The following is a 17,584-nucleotide window of genomic DNA, read 5'->3' on the forward strand; positions in this document are numbered from 1 at the left end:
GGGGAACACAGAAGAGATGGTTACAGAAACACTATTTGAAGTGTAGTGTGATAAGAGCAGCTTGTGTGTGAAGTGGAAATAAAAAGAAATAAAGGGTCTTTAAGGATGGCAGGGGCCTAAATACATCCTTTACTGTGTCCTTGTGAAATTATCCCTTCCTGAAAGGACACCTTTTCTCAACAGTGGGACTGAGTCCCACAGGTCAAAATTTCAAAGCGTTTCATTTGGTGCCGGCAATGTGAGTAAAATTTGGGGTTTCAAGGTCAAGATGCCATATCCAGCTGGATTTCAGATTGAAATCACCCCACTGGGTCTTAGCCATATGTGCATTTCAGCACACTTACCCAGGGCTTTGAAGAGGGAAATACAGAGAAGGGCTGGACGCAGCATGAGCAGTGATGGTTTTTGGACCACCACCAGGAAAAGAAAGGGATATTGTGAAAATCACACTGAGATTGGAATTTCAATTTAGGGGGAATGCATATTTTGGTACGGGATGTTCCAGGCTGAAAACCAATTTTGTGCAATGTCATGCCAGTTAGCAAAAATGAGAAAATATTTTAAACTTTCCAGTAAATATTGACCAGGAATTTGACTGTTAAGTAGAGGTTAAATTTCTTTCAAAGATGCCAGACCTACTGGGCTGCCCTAATGAGCTGAGTCCGGATACGCCATAGAAACAACCTCGAGGATTTGGTTTTGCCTGTAAACTTCCCAATCTGAACTCCCTGAGACAAGACATTTGGAGCAAGAACATTAAAACATTCATAGAAAAAATTGGTGGATACAGAAAGCAGAATTTTGACACCAAGTTAAATTCCATCACAGGCAGAGTAAATAAATGAAAAAATCTCACCATTAGATGAAAGTTTGCAATACTTTGATGTAAAAAAAAAATCTTTATATCTTCTAAACTGTAAGGGCAGCTGTTTCTGTTAAAAAGTAAATTGTGACAACGTTTGTAAAAAAAAAAAAAGACTGTTGAAGGACTATACTATTATAATAATATAGAGGAAAGCAGTGGGGGAGGGTGGAAGGGAAAATCCCTATGGAACTGTATCATAATTTTTTAATAAAACTTTATAAAAAGTAAAAAAAAAAGTGAATTGTGGCAAGAACAACTACAAGAGAGATTCTAAATCCAAACGTGGAGCTGCTGACCCGATGAAGAGGCTCCTGGCTCTGTGCTCTCCTCAGAGGCTGTACATATTTCCTTCTAGGAGTCTTGCATTTACTTAGAATAATATTTGATTACAGTTGTCAAAATGTGTTAAAGGTTAACAGTAGTGCCTTGGGCCCGGCGGCGTGGCCTAGTAGCTAAGGGCCTCGCCTTGAATGCCCCGGGATCCCATATGGGCGCCGGTTCTTATCCCGGCAGCTCCACTTCCCACCCAGCTCCCTGCTTGTGGCCTGGCAAAGCAGTTGAGGACGGCCCAATGCTTTGGGACCCTGCACCCACGTGGGAGACCAGGAAGAGGTTCCTGGTTCCCGGCTTCGGATTGGCGCGCATCGGCCCGTTGCGGCTCACTTGGGGAGTGAATCATCGGATGGAAGATCTTCCTCTCTGTCTCTCCTCTCTGTATATCTGACTTTGTAATAAAAATAAATAAATTTAAAAAAAAAAACCGTAGTGCCTTGAACCAAAGATGATCGCACTTCTTTCTCATGTGAAAAAAATCTCTAAAATCAGGTCATGCAGACTGGTACTGGTTGTTTCACGGCAACTTCAGGCATAGCCACACTGAGCTTCCAGGTGTTTGAAACAGCAGACTGTAGAAAGGGATGAAGAATAGCACAAACTCTATACTAATCTAAAAGAAGAAAGATTTTGTATCAGTACGTTTTCTCTTGCTGGTTGAAGATATATCAGAAAAGAAGAATGTAGAGCTATAGCTTGCACATGATTTGGCTCCTCATTTCATGCAAAAGTTTAAACCCCAACGTCTTAGGTTAGTGGAACTAAAGAAATGTGAAAGCATGATCCAATTGCAGTGGTTACGAGGTGGACCTAGCAGGAGGTCCTTCAGTTCCTAGGGACATGCCTGTGGAGGGTGGATCTCTCAAAGAATACATAATAACAGGTGGCTTGTGTCTAACTGACTTTTCTTCCTGGTCTGCTACATGGTCCGTCTCTGCACATGCTGCACATTCTGCAAATCAGAGACCAAACCGATGAGGTCTGCCCAATACTGGACAGCAAATCTTCAAAATAAGCCTCCCTCCTACCTAAGTAGCTTGTCTTGGATAGTTAGTTATAGTAACAAAAAACCTGACTAACACCATGGGAAAGAATATTGAATAAAAACATGAGCAATTGATGTCACAGGATTTGAGAAATATGCTCAGAAGAATATAAATTTCAAAATTAATCAGAAATGAACATTCAATTGGCATCTTTTCTTACAGGCTACAAAGAAACATTTAGCTGCTCTAGTGACTAAGTAAGGAAACAATCAGCTGGCGCCTCCTGGAAACCTGTCTTCACTCCTTCATGTAGGGGCAATGCCTGTGTAAGCGCGCTCTTCCAGCATTCAAACACATACCTAGGCATTTCCAAGTTTCAATTCTTTTGATTTATGAGAAAATGGCATTCCGCAAATTGATTTGCAACTTGACTTAAAAACAGTTGCTCTGTATGTGTATCTACAGATACATAAATTAGATAGATGATGGATAGATATTCAACGATGTTTCTTTAGTTCTTCACAACGTTTACCAAAATAACTACATCACAGTGTTTTACTTAAACATGGATGAATATCTAAATTTCTCCAGCATTTTGCTATCTTTTTCTTATAAATAACATTCTTAGAAATTGTTATTTTTATAATACATATTTGTAAAATGGATATTACTTGACTAAAGGCATCAGGATATTTAACATCTGAAGTTTTTATCCTATATGTAGGTTAGTAAAGGTAGCTTTCCACCACATCCTGAGTGCTCGCATAAAGTGTCACACACATGCATAAATAACAGATACTATTTTAATACTTAGAAAAAGTAGCAGCAGCCATATTGCTAGTACTTGCATCAGTTCTCCATGCTCCAAGTCCCAGTTCCCATAAGGTGGTACAAAGAGGTCCAGGTACCCACAGATGGGTCAGGTTACAACAAAAGAATTCTGAATTGAAGGCATACAAATCTCTGGTAATGAGTGATAAAACACCTGCTCCTGTTTCCAAAGGGAGACATTATCTCTATCATCCAGGAGTCTTCACTCTGCAAACATTCTTGGAAAGATGGTGTACAACAAAAACAACCATGACTCTGCTTTCAAAACATGCAGAACTATGAAACAACACAGAAAATTATATCCCGCCCCCCAAAAAGTGGTATGTGGATTTTTACTTTTGTCAACTATTTCAGAAGTGCTCTCCCTAAACAGTCTACAGACATCTACCATCGTGTAACATTTGGAGAAGCTATTTGTCTTACAAGTCACTATCCTTGAGTTCTTATCCTTCATTTTTGTGTAAAAGTTGCATTTAATAGTTTTTTAATGTTACTTCTTTTTTTTTTTTTTAGGTTTTCTGAACAATCCCTAGCAATTCTTCTTTTTTAAATTACTGTTATCCATGATACATTTCTGTAGGTATAGGGATCCCCCCTTTAGGCCTCCCCCTCACTTCTTGACCACAATTAGTTTATGTGCATCTTCCTATATATATATTTTTCTGCTACTTAACTTTTCATATCACTTTTACTTTTTATTAAGGAGTATGTGTCTTATATTTGTACATTACTAGAAAGTACTCATGATGGAGATAATAAGCATTGGTCTGAGTTACATATTTCTAAGAATTTTTGCGTTTTGCTTAGCTGACTTTAGACGTAGAAATTCTTAAGTCATTGGCAGCCAGATATTTTCTTCCCTGCTCTTTTGGTCAAATCATTTACATGAAACCTTATAAATGTTTATTCTAACATTTCTATCATTTTGCTTTGTATATTTAAAATTAAAATTTTTTACTTATATAAAGAAAACAGGATTAGGTAAATTCCAAGATGTAGGGTGGCTGGGCCATATGGTAAGTCTTTGTTCAGATTTCTGGGGTCTCTTCATACTATCTTCCACAGTGAGCATACTACTTTACATTCTTACCAACAATGGGTAAAATCTCTCTTCTCCATAGCCTCACCACCATTCATAATCGAGGTGGAACTTCACTGTAGTTTACATTTGCACTCCCCTGGTGGCTACCAGGCATTTTTTTCAAATGTCTGTTGTCCACTTTCATATCGTCTTTTGAAAAACATCTGCTTATGTCTGCCCATATCTGAAATGGATTGTTTTGTGATTGAGTTTCTTGAGCTCTTGTATTCCCTGGATGTTAATCATTCATTGATTCATACTTTGAAAACATTTTCCCCATTCTGTTAAATGTTTCTTCACTTGACAGCTCACTGTACAAAAACTCAGTTGGACGGAAACATCTGTGTCTGATTTTACCTTTATTTCCTATGTTTCTAAGGTCTTACCCAAGAAGTCTTTTCCTATACCAACGTCGTGCGGAGTTTCCCCCATTTTTCATTCCTCATCAGGTTTTTTTTTTTTTATTGTATTGTTGTTGACAATCTTTACATAGTTAATTACAGTTAAAGGAAAAAGAAGAAAAAAAAAAGGTTCAGGGGGATAGGGAAGTGGGTAATGCTATTATGTCCATATTGTTTCCATCATGTATCTGAGGTAAAGGGGGATATTGAGGGAGAAGCCCCACCCGGTTTCCCGCCCACCCCAAGTCCCGGATGTGGGGGATGCTCTGAGATATGTGCTCGAGTGGTGTTAATAGTTCTCCAGTTATGAATCACTGCCAGTTTCGCTCGATGAGGTCGTCCACCGATTGATATGGTCCATCATAAAGTCTCCGTTTGCCCCATAATTTGCTGCCAACATATAGCTGAGATGAATGACCTGTTCTGTCTTCTGTCTTTTCTTGGTTAGAGTTCTGAGTCCAGCAGTTCGATTGGGGAGATCTCCAAAGATACTTTGAGGTATTCCCAGACTAGATTCTTATATGTTCTAGCAAGCACAGGGCCCGGCACAGTCCATCACCCCGATCAGCTGGTGGTTGCAATTGCTGGGTTGGTTCTGTTTTCAGTCCCGAGTTGCACTGGAACCACTGGGTGTTGCAGTCCAGTCTGGTTCGGCCCTTACATCAACCAGTGGGAGCTGCAGCCTAGTCGGGGCCACCCACAATAACCCCCACCAAGCCCGTCCCCTACCATGGTTTGCCAGTATGTGTAGCAGAAGACCAGTCTGTCCCCCATCCCATTTGGCTCTGGTACTTGTCAATGGGTATTAAAGCTTAGTTCTATCTAACCAACTCAACCATCCAGCCCTCACAGATGTTGTTGAGTGCCTCTCTATCTAGCCATCCCAGCCCTCGTCCTAGTTTTCATGCCCTCCCATGGGAATAGTGACCCAAGATCCTCATCAGGTTTTAGACTTAGATCCCTGATCCATTCCGAGTTGATATTTGATCTTCATGCAGAGATCCAATTTTCCCAGCACCATTTAATGCAGACCATCCTTTCTCCAGGGAGTGAAGTCATTTGTCAAATATTAATTGACTGTAGTTACATTGATTGATTTCTAGTGTTTCCATTCTGTTTCACTTCCCTACATATCTATTCTTTTGTGTTGTATTGGATTCTTTTGAATGTACTTTCCTTTAGTGTCTTTTGAAATCTATTATTGCTTTGTCCCTGGCTTTTTTCTTAATTTGTTTTTTATTGGAAAGATAGATGTACAGAGAGAAGGAGATACAGAGAGAAAGCTCTTCTGTCTGATGGTTCACTCCCCAAGTGTCCACAAACGCTGGAACTAAGCTGATAAAAGGCCAGGAGCAAGAAGCTTTTTCTGGGTGTCCCACTTGGGTACAGGATTCCTAGGATTTGGGCTGTCCTTAAGTGCTTTCCAAGGCTACAAGCAGGGAGCTGAATGGGAACTGGAGTAGCCAGGACAGGAACTAGCATCCATATGGGATCCTGGGCATGCAAGGTGAGGACTTTGGACACTAGGTTACCCCACCACGGCCTCTGGCTCTGTTTTTATTGTTTAAGATAGCTTTAGCTATTCAAAGTCTCGGCGTCTATATGAATCCTAACATCACTTCTGCTAATCTGAGAGAAATGTCTGATATTTTCATTAGAAGCATACAGAATCTGTAAATTGCTTTGAATGATATGGACATTTTGGTGGCATTCATTCTTCCAGTCCATGAAAATGGAGTATTTGATCATTTTCTGTGTGTCTTTCTCCATTTCTTTCCTTAAAATAATTTTATTATAGATATCTTTAATATATCCTTGGTTAAATTTATCCAAGATGTTTACATTATTTGTAGTTATTGTTCATTAAACTGATCTTATACATTCTTTCTTAGCCATAGAATTGCTGTGTACACATGATATTGACCCCTGCATTGATTTTCTCATCTGTAACTTTTCCACGTTTTCAAATGAATTCTGAGAGTCTCCTAGTGCTTATCTTCTGATTTTCTTATGTCTAGAAGTCTGCCACATGCGAACAGGGGTAATTTGACTTCTCCTTTCCCAATGTGTGTATCCCTTTGATTTCTTTTTCTTGCCTAATGGCTCTGGCTAAAACTTTCAGAATTCTTTTTTTTTTTTAATAAAAAAAACATTTATTAAACTGTGATAAGAACATGAGTAAGAAAAACAAACGGCACATGCTTAACTGTAGTTGACATACAAATAAAATTTGCATTCCCAAAATGTTATACAGTAATTAGAAAATACCAGCCAAAGTAATATTAGGATACTTTTACGTGCGGTCTCAACAAATTTGAACAGAAGCAAATTTTAACAAAGGTAAATTTTACAGTGAAACATAGCAGTAGATTAAGGATCTTAACATGTTTATTTTACTGCTATTTGACACTATGATGCAAAAATAAGAGGATTTACTTGACATTTTTAATAAATATCTCATGGGCTGTTGAGTGCCTTACTGGTGAAAAGATTTAACTGGCTAATCTCATCAATCCATTTTGTACATTTAGTAAGCATCAACTCTGCCCTACATAACTCTTAATGCAATTCACAGCACACAAATGGTTATCATATTAAATACATAATCAACTCGGACTTCTCAACAATGAGGAAATTAGTAAACCATCAAATGGTTTACTAATTCAGAATTCTATTGGAAAGCCATGGTGAAGGTGGACTTCCCCATTTGATTCTGGATCTTAGTGGAACTATTTCAATTTTTTTCCCCATTCAATACGCTACCAACTAGGATCTACTTCAACTGTGGCTTAAGAGTGAACTATAAGATTGCTTTTAAAAAAAGGACAATGATGTTAGCATCTATTTCATAAAACATCTTTTTACAAATTAACTGCAATTTCAAATCCATAATATTTTAGCATGTTTAATATATATACGATATTTTAACATATTTTAGCATACATACAACTGCAGTTACTACAGGTCTATGCATTCTGTTTTGCCCATACATTATTAAATTGTATGTCAATATATTGTGTTGACTATAAAATAGCACAGAGACAAAAAAGAACCTTGTCAGGGAAACAGTGGTAATTGACTATTTTCAAAACCTTAACATGGACGTTTCCATGTTTCCTTTCTTGATATAAATACTGACACATTTAATGTAAAAGAACTACCAGTATGATATTGCTTTTCCAATACCAAAATATTTTTAATATTTTTATCATGATAAATATCTATGTCTTGAAAGTGTAGAATAACTTCTTTGCATCTATATACCTCCCATGTATTTTCTTTGTCTCATTATTGATAATACGTGATAAAATTTTATGTATTTTGCTGTACAAAATAATCTTTCAAGATATGCATATATGGAATTGCTAAGTCAAGCTAACATCTGTGTTGCCATTACACACTTTTTTGGTGGTGATAACACTTGCAACCAATTAACAAATATATAATACATTGTTATTAACTATAGTAAACATATTGTGCAGTACATCTCTTAAAACTTATCCTTTCTGGGACTGGCATTGTGGCACAGCCACCTAAGCTACCACTGTCATTGCCAACATCCGACATGATTCAAATTCTACCTTCTCCACTTCTGATCTAGTTCCTTGTTTATGTGTCCAATAAAAAAAGATGCCCTGAGCATTTGGGCTCCTACATCAACATGGGAGATCTCATGCTCTCTTTGCCTTTCTACTCTGCTTTTAAATAGGTAAATCTTAAAATGAAAATCTAACTGCTCATCAGTACTTTCCCAGTTACCTTCTCCATGCCCAGGTCCTGAAAACAACCAATGTACTCTCTGCTTCTGAATTCTGCTCTTTCATACTCAGTATACAACTGGGATCGTATTATATTTGTCCTTACGTTTATTCTTTATTTCACTCATATGCTGTTCCCCACACTTATCCATGCTGCCCCATATAACAGTATTTTCATTTTGAAGGCTGAACAGCATTCTCGTTCGTGCACTTTATCATATTTTATTTTTCCATCCAACCACTGTTGAATATTTCAGATGAGTCTATATCTTGACTATTATGAATACAGCATCAGTGGCCATTGATATCTTTGCAACAGAATGATTTTTTCTACTTTGGATATGTTGAAGTAGCGCCCAGCAGTCCCACTACTAGACGTCAGGTCATGACTGACAGAGCTGGCTTCCTGCCCCCTACAGGTGAGGCCTCACCTGATTTCCCGACTCTTGAGCTTCTACTTACCCTGACCTTGCCACATTTGGAGGCTGAACCTACAGAGGACAACATTCTCTCTCTCTCTCTCTCTCTCTCTCCTTTCTCTTCATTTCTTTCCATTTATTTCTCTCTCTCTTTCTGCTTCATAAATAGTGGGCTAAATAAAAGCTCTTTAAAAGGAAACTGGTGTTTATGGTGTTTATGATTACCAGCTTAATTCAATCCTTGCAGACCCCTCCACTGTGTCCTGCACAGTGGTGGGCAGTCATTGCACAGCCTCATACTTGTAACGCTCCCTAGGCTCCAGGCTGGAGAACATCTACAGCCTCCTGGTCCTGGGGATACTCCTTTCTCAGCAGACTTCTTCTAAGAGAGGTTGTCCATAGATTACTAGCTTTATGATCCTGCTTGCACCCTCTTGGCAGATGCAGCTTGCTTTACCAGACTGAGGAAGGATCAGCAACATGGAGAGCTGCTTCCCACTGTTCTGCATGGCAAGGAAGCATGAGTTCCATGCTCATGCTATGGCCTGAAACACCTGAAGGCCTCATGAAAGCTTGACACAAGATTAACCTTTTGTTGCTAGGAGGACAAGAAGCTTCAGGTCCTAACCAGCGTGCTGTCAGAAAGGCAGAGGGGGCTACCAGGGACAGTAGTGAGCAGGTGAATCTCCACAAATGAATAGAAGAAAAAGTTTATGAAGATCAAAATAGAGATCAGCATTGTGGCATGGCAAATTAAGCAGCCGCCTGCAACACCAGCATTCCAGATCAGCACCAGTCTGAGTCTTGCATACTCTGCTTGCAATGTAGGAAAGCAACAGAGGATGGTCCAAGTGCTTAGGCCACTGTGCTCATGGGAGACCCAAAGGAAGCTCTGGGCTCTGGCTTTGGCCTGGTCCAGCCAATTAGGGAGTGAAACAGCAGGTGGAAGATCTTTCTCTTTAACTGTAACTCTGGCTTTCAAATACATAAATAAATCCTTATGAAAATGAAAAAAAATCCAAACAGATGTGATTTAGTGCATGATAACGACAGAATCTCAAATAGGTGACTGCTCAAATGCAGTCATGGAAGCAACGAAATAACAGTAATTTGGAAAATGTACAAAATGGATCTAAAATCCATATGTTCACATAAGTAAATCCCAAAAAGGTTGAAAATTCAATTTTCTTAATTACGAAATCAAAACAAAATGATTTATGCGCATAGACAAGACAGCTACAAAAAGCTCATGAAATGAATTAAACTGTTGTAGCTGTATTAATAAATGTTTGAAATCTATGTACATGAAGGGTTTTCAAAAAGGTCATGAAATACATGTCTTATAGGGGTGAATGTTTATCCTGTGATGGCACCATATTCCACTGCAAATGCCTGGGTCTGTAAGCCAACCTTGGTTCTTTATTCCAAATCCCGGCTAATGTGGACCCTCATGCAGCAGTTAGGGTTCATCTGTGTGGGAGGTCTGCTTTGGGTTCCCGGCTCCTAGTTTTGGCCTCACCCAACTCTAAGCAGTGAAAACATTTAGGGAGTAAACCAGCATGAGAGTTCTCTCTCTCTCTCTCTCCTTCCCCCTAAAATTTTAAATGCATATTATGAAAACATTCACAGAGCCATTCATCTTGTCCCATTTAACTGTACTATCTGTTATAAAAGAACAAGTGAATTCTTAGATAAAAATCAATCAGAGCCAATTGTGAGGAAATAGAAGCTAAAGTATGTCTCCTAAAAATGTATCCATTTGAAGTTCTAGCACCCATCACCCAGGAATGTAACTGCATTCAAAACCAACTTCTTAAAGAGGTGATTAAGTTACAATAAGGTCATTAGCATGAGCCTTAAGCCAACATGGGTAGAGGTTTTACAGAAAGAAGAAATTAGGGAGGCAAAGGAAGAGGTACCATTCCCAACTGAAAGTGAGAAGCCCAGATGACATCAATCCTAATGACATCTTGAGCAGGAATGGGTAGCCTCCAGGACAGCTAGAAAATAAATCCATGTGGTTTAGTTCATATAGCCCAAAGCACTACTAGCTATGCAACCCTAGAAAGCTAAAATTTTAGATGCAGGCATTGATCACAGTGAGATATAAACTGGAATGTTAGCATCCCATTACGTGCCTGAGTTCCAGTCCCGGCTCCACTTTGACTTCCAGCTTCCTGCAAGTCACGCTGCGAATGGTGGGAAGGCCAACAACTGGGATTCTGGGGCCTGCGCTGCAGCATAGCACATAAAGCTACCACCTGCAACCCAAAATCCCCTATGGGGGCCAGTTCGTGTCCCAGCTGCCCCATTTCCAGTCCAGATCCCTGCCAATAGCCGGGGTGAAGCAGCAGTGGCCTGTCCGGAAACGTGCTTCCCTGATTTCCGCCCGGGAGAGCCGGTGAAGCTGCAGCTCCTGACGTCAGCCTCGCCAAGCCCTGTCCTTGAACTCACCTTCAGAAGGAGCCAGGGAATGGAGCATCTCTGTCACTTTCTCTTTGAAACTCTTACTTTCAAATAAGTAAATAAATCTAAACAAACTGGGGTCAGGTCACCCACATGAGAGATCTCCATTGAGTCTCCTGCTCCTAGTTTGTGCAGGCAGTTAGGGAGTGTGCGTGTGTGTGTGTGTTGGCCTTTCAAATGAAAAAAATGAAAACAAACAAAAACTTCTAAAGTTAATATTTTGTATGTGTTTGCTTGTACATATGCGCAAAAACACAATCACAAAATATATTCTTGTATAAATAATAATTAGCTATAAAAATACACATATAAATTAATAAAATGTTGAAAGCTGAGTTCAACTGGATTTTGTGCTTTTTCTTTATAGTAATATCTGGAAATAAACATTTTCTCTGTAAGATTTATGTTAATATTTCTTCTTCAGTTTTTAATTTTTATGATAATTACATGGTTGACCAGTGTAGGAAAGATTGAGGATTAGGGAAATGTGGACAAAATCATTGCTTCCAAATTCTCTATTTCTTCTTGTTTCTAAGGGAAGGGGCGAGTTAAAGGGAGAAACCACACCCAGCCTCTCAAATGTCCCAGTGCCCAGGGATGGGGCGCCACCACCCAGTATCACCCCAGGGTTCCAGTGCAGTCCAGTGCAGTCCATGTTGAGGGTTCTGACCAAATGGCTTGGATAGTTGTGAAATGCTGTCGTTTTCACTGATCTGGGATGAGGCAGTCCTCCCAATGTCCAATGGCTGACAAGGTCAACCTCAAGTTCCACTCACCCGGATTTTTGCGGTCATCGTTTGCTGGGGTAGTTGTCTAATTTGCTCTGTTCTCCTTCCTCTGCGATGGTACCAATCGGGCTGCCGTGTTCTCCGTGTGCTTCAGGCTCTGCATCCACTGTATGCCTTTCCACTCACAGGCAGGTGCGAGCACCAGGGCCAGGCAACCCAATGTGGGCAGTTGCTCCCAGGGCCCTGCCTGCTACCTAGTGGGAATGGCTTAGAGTCGATCTGCTTATGACCTGAGGCACAGCTTTCAGGCCTACAAGTGGAACATGACCTCCGACTAAAAGGTCAAGGAGAATACACATAGAGCATGACCTCTGACATGACCAGAAGGTCAAGGGAAATAGACGTGCCTTCTAGCCAATTACAGTGTCTTTGGGGTGGGAGGATTGCTGGAGGACACCCTCCTGTCCTCCCCTTTCTTAACTTTTAAAAGCTGTAACTTATGCATGATCAAGTGTACCTTCCTCACCAATTTGTCTCCAGTGGTGATTCTTATGGCCAAAGAACACCTTTGCCTCACCTTCGATGACTGTGGGTGTGGCTGGTTTAAACCCCTAGTACTCAAGCCCCACAGAATGCCCCGCTCCCAGGGCTCATGAACCCAGCACCCACCAAGCAGGTGGGTCCCAGGGCCTGGGCCAGGCAACCCGAGCCCCACCAGATTCTGCATCCTCTAGGTTCTTGAACTTGGCACCCACCTGACAGGTGGGCACAGGGACCCAGGGCACGTGACTCAATTCCTGCCAGATCCCCACCCCCTTGTTAATGTTCTTGATACTGGAATTCTTTTTTTTTTTTTTTAATCAAACTCAGTGTATTGGCATTGAGGCTTTTTTTTCTCCTGACACAATTACTGAATTTCAATGCTTAGTTAAACTCCATTACTTGAATATAACAGATCCAGGAAAGTATGATAGCCTAGTCAGATCTTAAAAGATAATCTCATTGTATTTCTTATGGGAAAGGTTTTAATAATTATCTTCAGAATTCGTAAATGAAGCCACCAGTAACATTCATTTCCAGTATTCTTATTAATGCCAGAGTGAGAATGAGTCACTAATGACAAAGACCAAGAGGCCCAAGGACTCCAGCACAGAGGGTATCTCAAGGGACCAACCAGACCAGGGAATACGGACATGAAGCTTTGTCATAACACTTCAGTTCTGCTTTCAGTTTTCATCCCCAGCAACCTGGTCACTGTCTCTAATTTGAGATACAGGAAGATACAAAAAAAGACAGTAGTTCAGCCCATTCCCCAGAAACACATGGTGGCCAGGGCTGGGCAGCGACCAGTACTCAGAGGTGCTTAGAGCTGACCAGAGGCCAGGAGCGCAACCCAGGTCTCCTACATGAGTGGTAGAAATTTAACCACTTGAATTGTCATCACTGCTCTGCAGGGTCTTCATTAGTGGAAGTTTAATCAAGAACTAAAGCCGGGAATCAAACCTAGGTCCTCTGACAGAATTTGTCTCCTAATGGCCACCTCTACCCAATTTAAAATGAGCAACACATGGTGTACATTTTGCAATACATGGTGATCCAAGCAGAAAACTATTATGATAAACCAGAAAATTCAGATTAGTAAACATATGCTTTCTAATTGCCTAGCAGTAAGATGATTTCTAAAGACGACAGGAGGGAAACACTTTCTTCTCTGTTGCTCCTCAGCCGCTGCTGCCTCTTCTTGAAGTCTCCCCTTTCCAGGATCCACACGTTCACAGAAGCAGCTTGGTGCCAAACACCAGATTCCACCCTTGATATCCCTCCCTCTGAGTCAGCAAAATATTCAGAATTTCTCCAAGTCATACCAAACATGAGTCTTAAAGGAAATCAAATTTAAAGGAAAAGTTTGGAGCGCCAATGTCTCACACAGAAGCAAAAGGAAATGTGAATTGTGCTCAAAATGTGATGATGGTCTCTAATGCTGAAGTTGACATTGAATGTAAGTGTGGAGGAAAGCATAACTTCTGACCCACAGAAATGTGTCATCTGTAGTAGATCATTTGGCTCCATTTATTCAGAACAGTAAAGAACAGAATGCTAGAAGACCATCCCAATCATGTGATCCGATGAAGGCCGAGCGAGGGCCTGAGGCTAAGGACAAGCCCAGGTAAGGCGGCACACTGCTCACCTGGATTTCCAAACACTGGGCAGGGGCATCGGTGAGAGCTAGATTTCAGAAACTTGAAATAATAGGACGGAGCTGTGTCTCGAACCTGTGATTTTCCAAATGTTGTGGTACCTTGCTCCTATATTGAGTTAAGAGCCTGACAAAGGCCACATGTGTGACTTACATCTGACATTTTCCCAAGGCTAAGGTTCTCACTGGCGATAGGGAAGAGCACAAATTTGAAATAATGAAAGTCAAGTTTAACCACAGAGTATCAATTATACATGTGTGGGTAGGTATCAATCTAAATAAATGCTAACAATATCTTTGTTATATTCATATAATTACCTTTTCACCATTTTTTTACCTAAATAATTGTTTAAAAAAGAAAGTATCCAGCAGTATCCTAGGTTCTTTCCCAAATGCAGTGAAAGATTTTTCGTGACTCAGAAATATGTTTTTCAATACAAAAAAAAAAAAAACATTGCTTCTCCTATTCCCTGTTAGAAGTAGTTACAAGTTGAACTGAATTAAAATAAACCAGTGAGGCCCAGATAGAGCCACACTGTAACCACTGCCTACATGTAACTACTCAAATTTAATTAACTGAAATTAAATAAAATTTAAAATTTTTTCATTAATTAAATAGGTCATGTTTCAAGAACTTAGCAGCAAGTGAGTGCTGTTTGCTGTCACCAATAAGGTGCACAGTCCGAATATTCCCATCACTGCAGAAAGGAAAGCTGGAGACCGCTGATTTAGAAACCATTTTTGATAAGCCCTTGCTCCCTTTTCAAGTTTCTTTCATATGAAAAGTAAAGCGGCAGAGGTTCCAATCCACAGGCTCACTGCACAAATGCGCATCAAAGCAGGGACTAGGTCAAGAGCTAGGGACACCATCCTGGATGACACGTGGTGGCAAGAACCCCATACCAGCTCACCCCCAGGAAGCCGGAGTCAAGCACAGAGACAGGAATCAAGCCAAGGTATTTAGATAGGACTGGTGGAGATCTCAGCCGCTGCCCCGAGACCAGCCCAAGTTTGGAGCATCCCTTGGCTGCTGTTGAGGCTTTTGTTGGCTGCGTGACTGTCTCCTCCAAAGCTTCTTATGTTTTCACTCCATTAAAAGAAGATTTAGACTTTTTCTGGCATGTACATATGTAAAAGTAGCTCAAAATATCTCAGAATTATTCACTTATGTAACTACTCTGACCTCTCACAAAATATTAAACAGGCAAAAAAAAATATCTGAGGGACAAAAGGAACATGGAAAAGACAGAAACCTGCAGGTGAGTGGCTGAAATCATGATCTTTCTATTGTGCAATCAAAATGGGAAAAGAAGAGGGAATGCGGGAGGAACTTTTCTTGAGAGATATCTACAGGACAAAGCCCAAGGGAAAGTCGCGCTCCCGCTGAGCAAACCAATCCAGCTTCCAGCAGGTTTTGCAGATTTCATGTTGTTCATTTCATTCTGACTCACTTCAGGTTTGCTCAGCAGTACACTCATTTTGACTTATTTTAATAAAACATTTAATAGAGGGAAAAGAATGAAGAAACAAAATGTCTATGAATCTGTCTGGGGAAAATGAATCAAATTATCATGTTAATTTTTTCTTCATCCACAGAAAACTTAAAAGCACCCATCTTGGGCCATCACTTTCAGTAGCTTTGCTGCTGTCATCAGGGTGCTGTAGGAACAAAGGCGGAAGTAGCAACCTCCTTTGGGAGACCAGATTTCTTCATTCCCCTAAGTAATTTGTTTTTATGTTATTTTGCATCACCATAGTCTTTCTCTCCACTCTAACTTGGGTATTCTGGCTTTTCTTCACCTGGCAATTCAAAGCTGTTCAGTCTTGGCAAATTATAAGTAAATCCGCTTTCACAGCTGAGACAGTAGTCTGTGAAGTGGTTTGCTTAGCAATGGAACTTCTGTGAATGCTTTAGAATCCGATTGCTTCGACTCTTTTCGCTTGGGTGTGCTTGTCTCACCATTCTTGGCAACCACATCCATTTTTTTTTTTCGCTCTTGGTCTTAAATACACATTCACTATCTACCTTAAAACAGAAGAGGAATCTCAAATGGATAATGGGAAATGTATACTATGCAGGAAAGTATGTACAAATTTCAGATTTTTTGCATCATAATTAGCTTATCATCGCATTTTGTTGTTCCACAAATTATTAAAGTCCCTTCATATATTGAATTAATTTGTTTCTTTTCTTCGAATACAACATAGTTAAAACCATAAGTGTCATTTCACCATCCTATTATCGGTGCTACATGTTGGACAGGAAAGACAGTGGACTATGGTGATGACATGTTGAGATGAATGGAGAGGGATTAGTGGAGAGAAGCAGAGAGAAGGTGGCTCCACAGAAACCCCACCGCAAGCAGGTGGAGGGAGGATCACTGAGGACAGGAGGTGAATCAAGCCACCGAATGCCGTTCCCACTGACCTTTTTGTCTGATCACCAGCTGAGGCAAAGCAGCAGAGTCCCTACAGACAGGCACTGGAGCAGGGATGGAGCTCATGACTCCGCCTCCACCTCCGCTGAGAGGGGCACCTCCGGTGACATTCTGAGTACTGTAGCAAAGCATGTGCATCTACCAAGCTCAAGGAGAACCCACATCTGACTCTCAAAAGGCCTTCCATACAATTTGATACCACCAATGCATTTCGCTGGTCCCACAAGGAAAATAATACCAAATTGACATTTAGCAGATCATGTCAAAAATAGGCTAGAATTATCCAATGACCTAACTGCTAATAGGTTCCAGCAAGAAGAGGGAAAAAAAATCAGTGTACCTCACAGAGCGGACCCAGAGCACAGCATCAAAAAGGAGTCACACAACCGATGCCTAACCTGTCCCAGGCACTGACACAGCCATAAGCCAGAAAAGGGGACAGCCATGACATATGCCCACAAGGGAAGAAGAGAGGAGACCTGGGTGTGCTGGATTCTCAGGCCATGGCAGGAACACAACACCGGAACCCGAGACTGAAACTCGGTGGAGAACCAAGCTTGAACAGGGACAGCAGGTTCACCTGCTGCCCTGAGGATGAAAGAGCTCTTAATAATCAAGTCCACCTGACGAGTGGAATCCACTAACCCGAAATACAGTCGCCAAGAACAAAAGAAGAGGCACAGGCTTCACTAACTAGGATACCGATGCCTCCACTACAAAGAATCTAAACAGTGTTTCAATCAGAAATAGCTGATGAAGACATCGTGGAACTATTGGATAAAAAAATTGTCATCATTATAATGCTCTTTAAAAACAGCAAGAAGCAGCTACAGTTCAAGGAATTTAAGGAACACATTACACAGGAAGCATCAGAACTCAAAATCAAACTGAAATGAAGAATTCGATAGAGCAAATTAAAAATACAATGGAAAGTCTCAATAATAGAATGAGTGAGGCAGAATAAAGAAGTTCAAAGCTGGAAGACACTACATGAGAAAACGCCAAAATAATCAGAAATATGGAAGAGACAGTGAGTAAAGCTAAGAAAACTGTCCAAGAATTAAGTAACAATATAGAAAGA

Source organism: Ochotona princeps, chromosome 1 (genome assembly GCF_030435755.1).
Source record: "Ochotona princeps isolate mOchPri1 chromosome 1, mOchPri1.hap1, whole genome shotgun sequence".
Lineage (NCBI taxonomy): Eukaryota > Metazoa > Chordata > Mammalia > Lagomorpha > Ochotonidae > Ochotona > Ochotona princeps.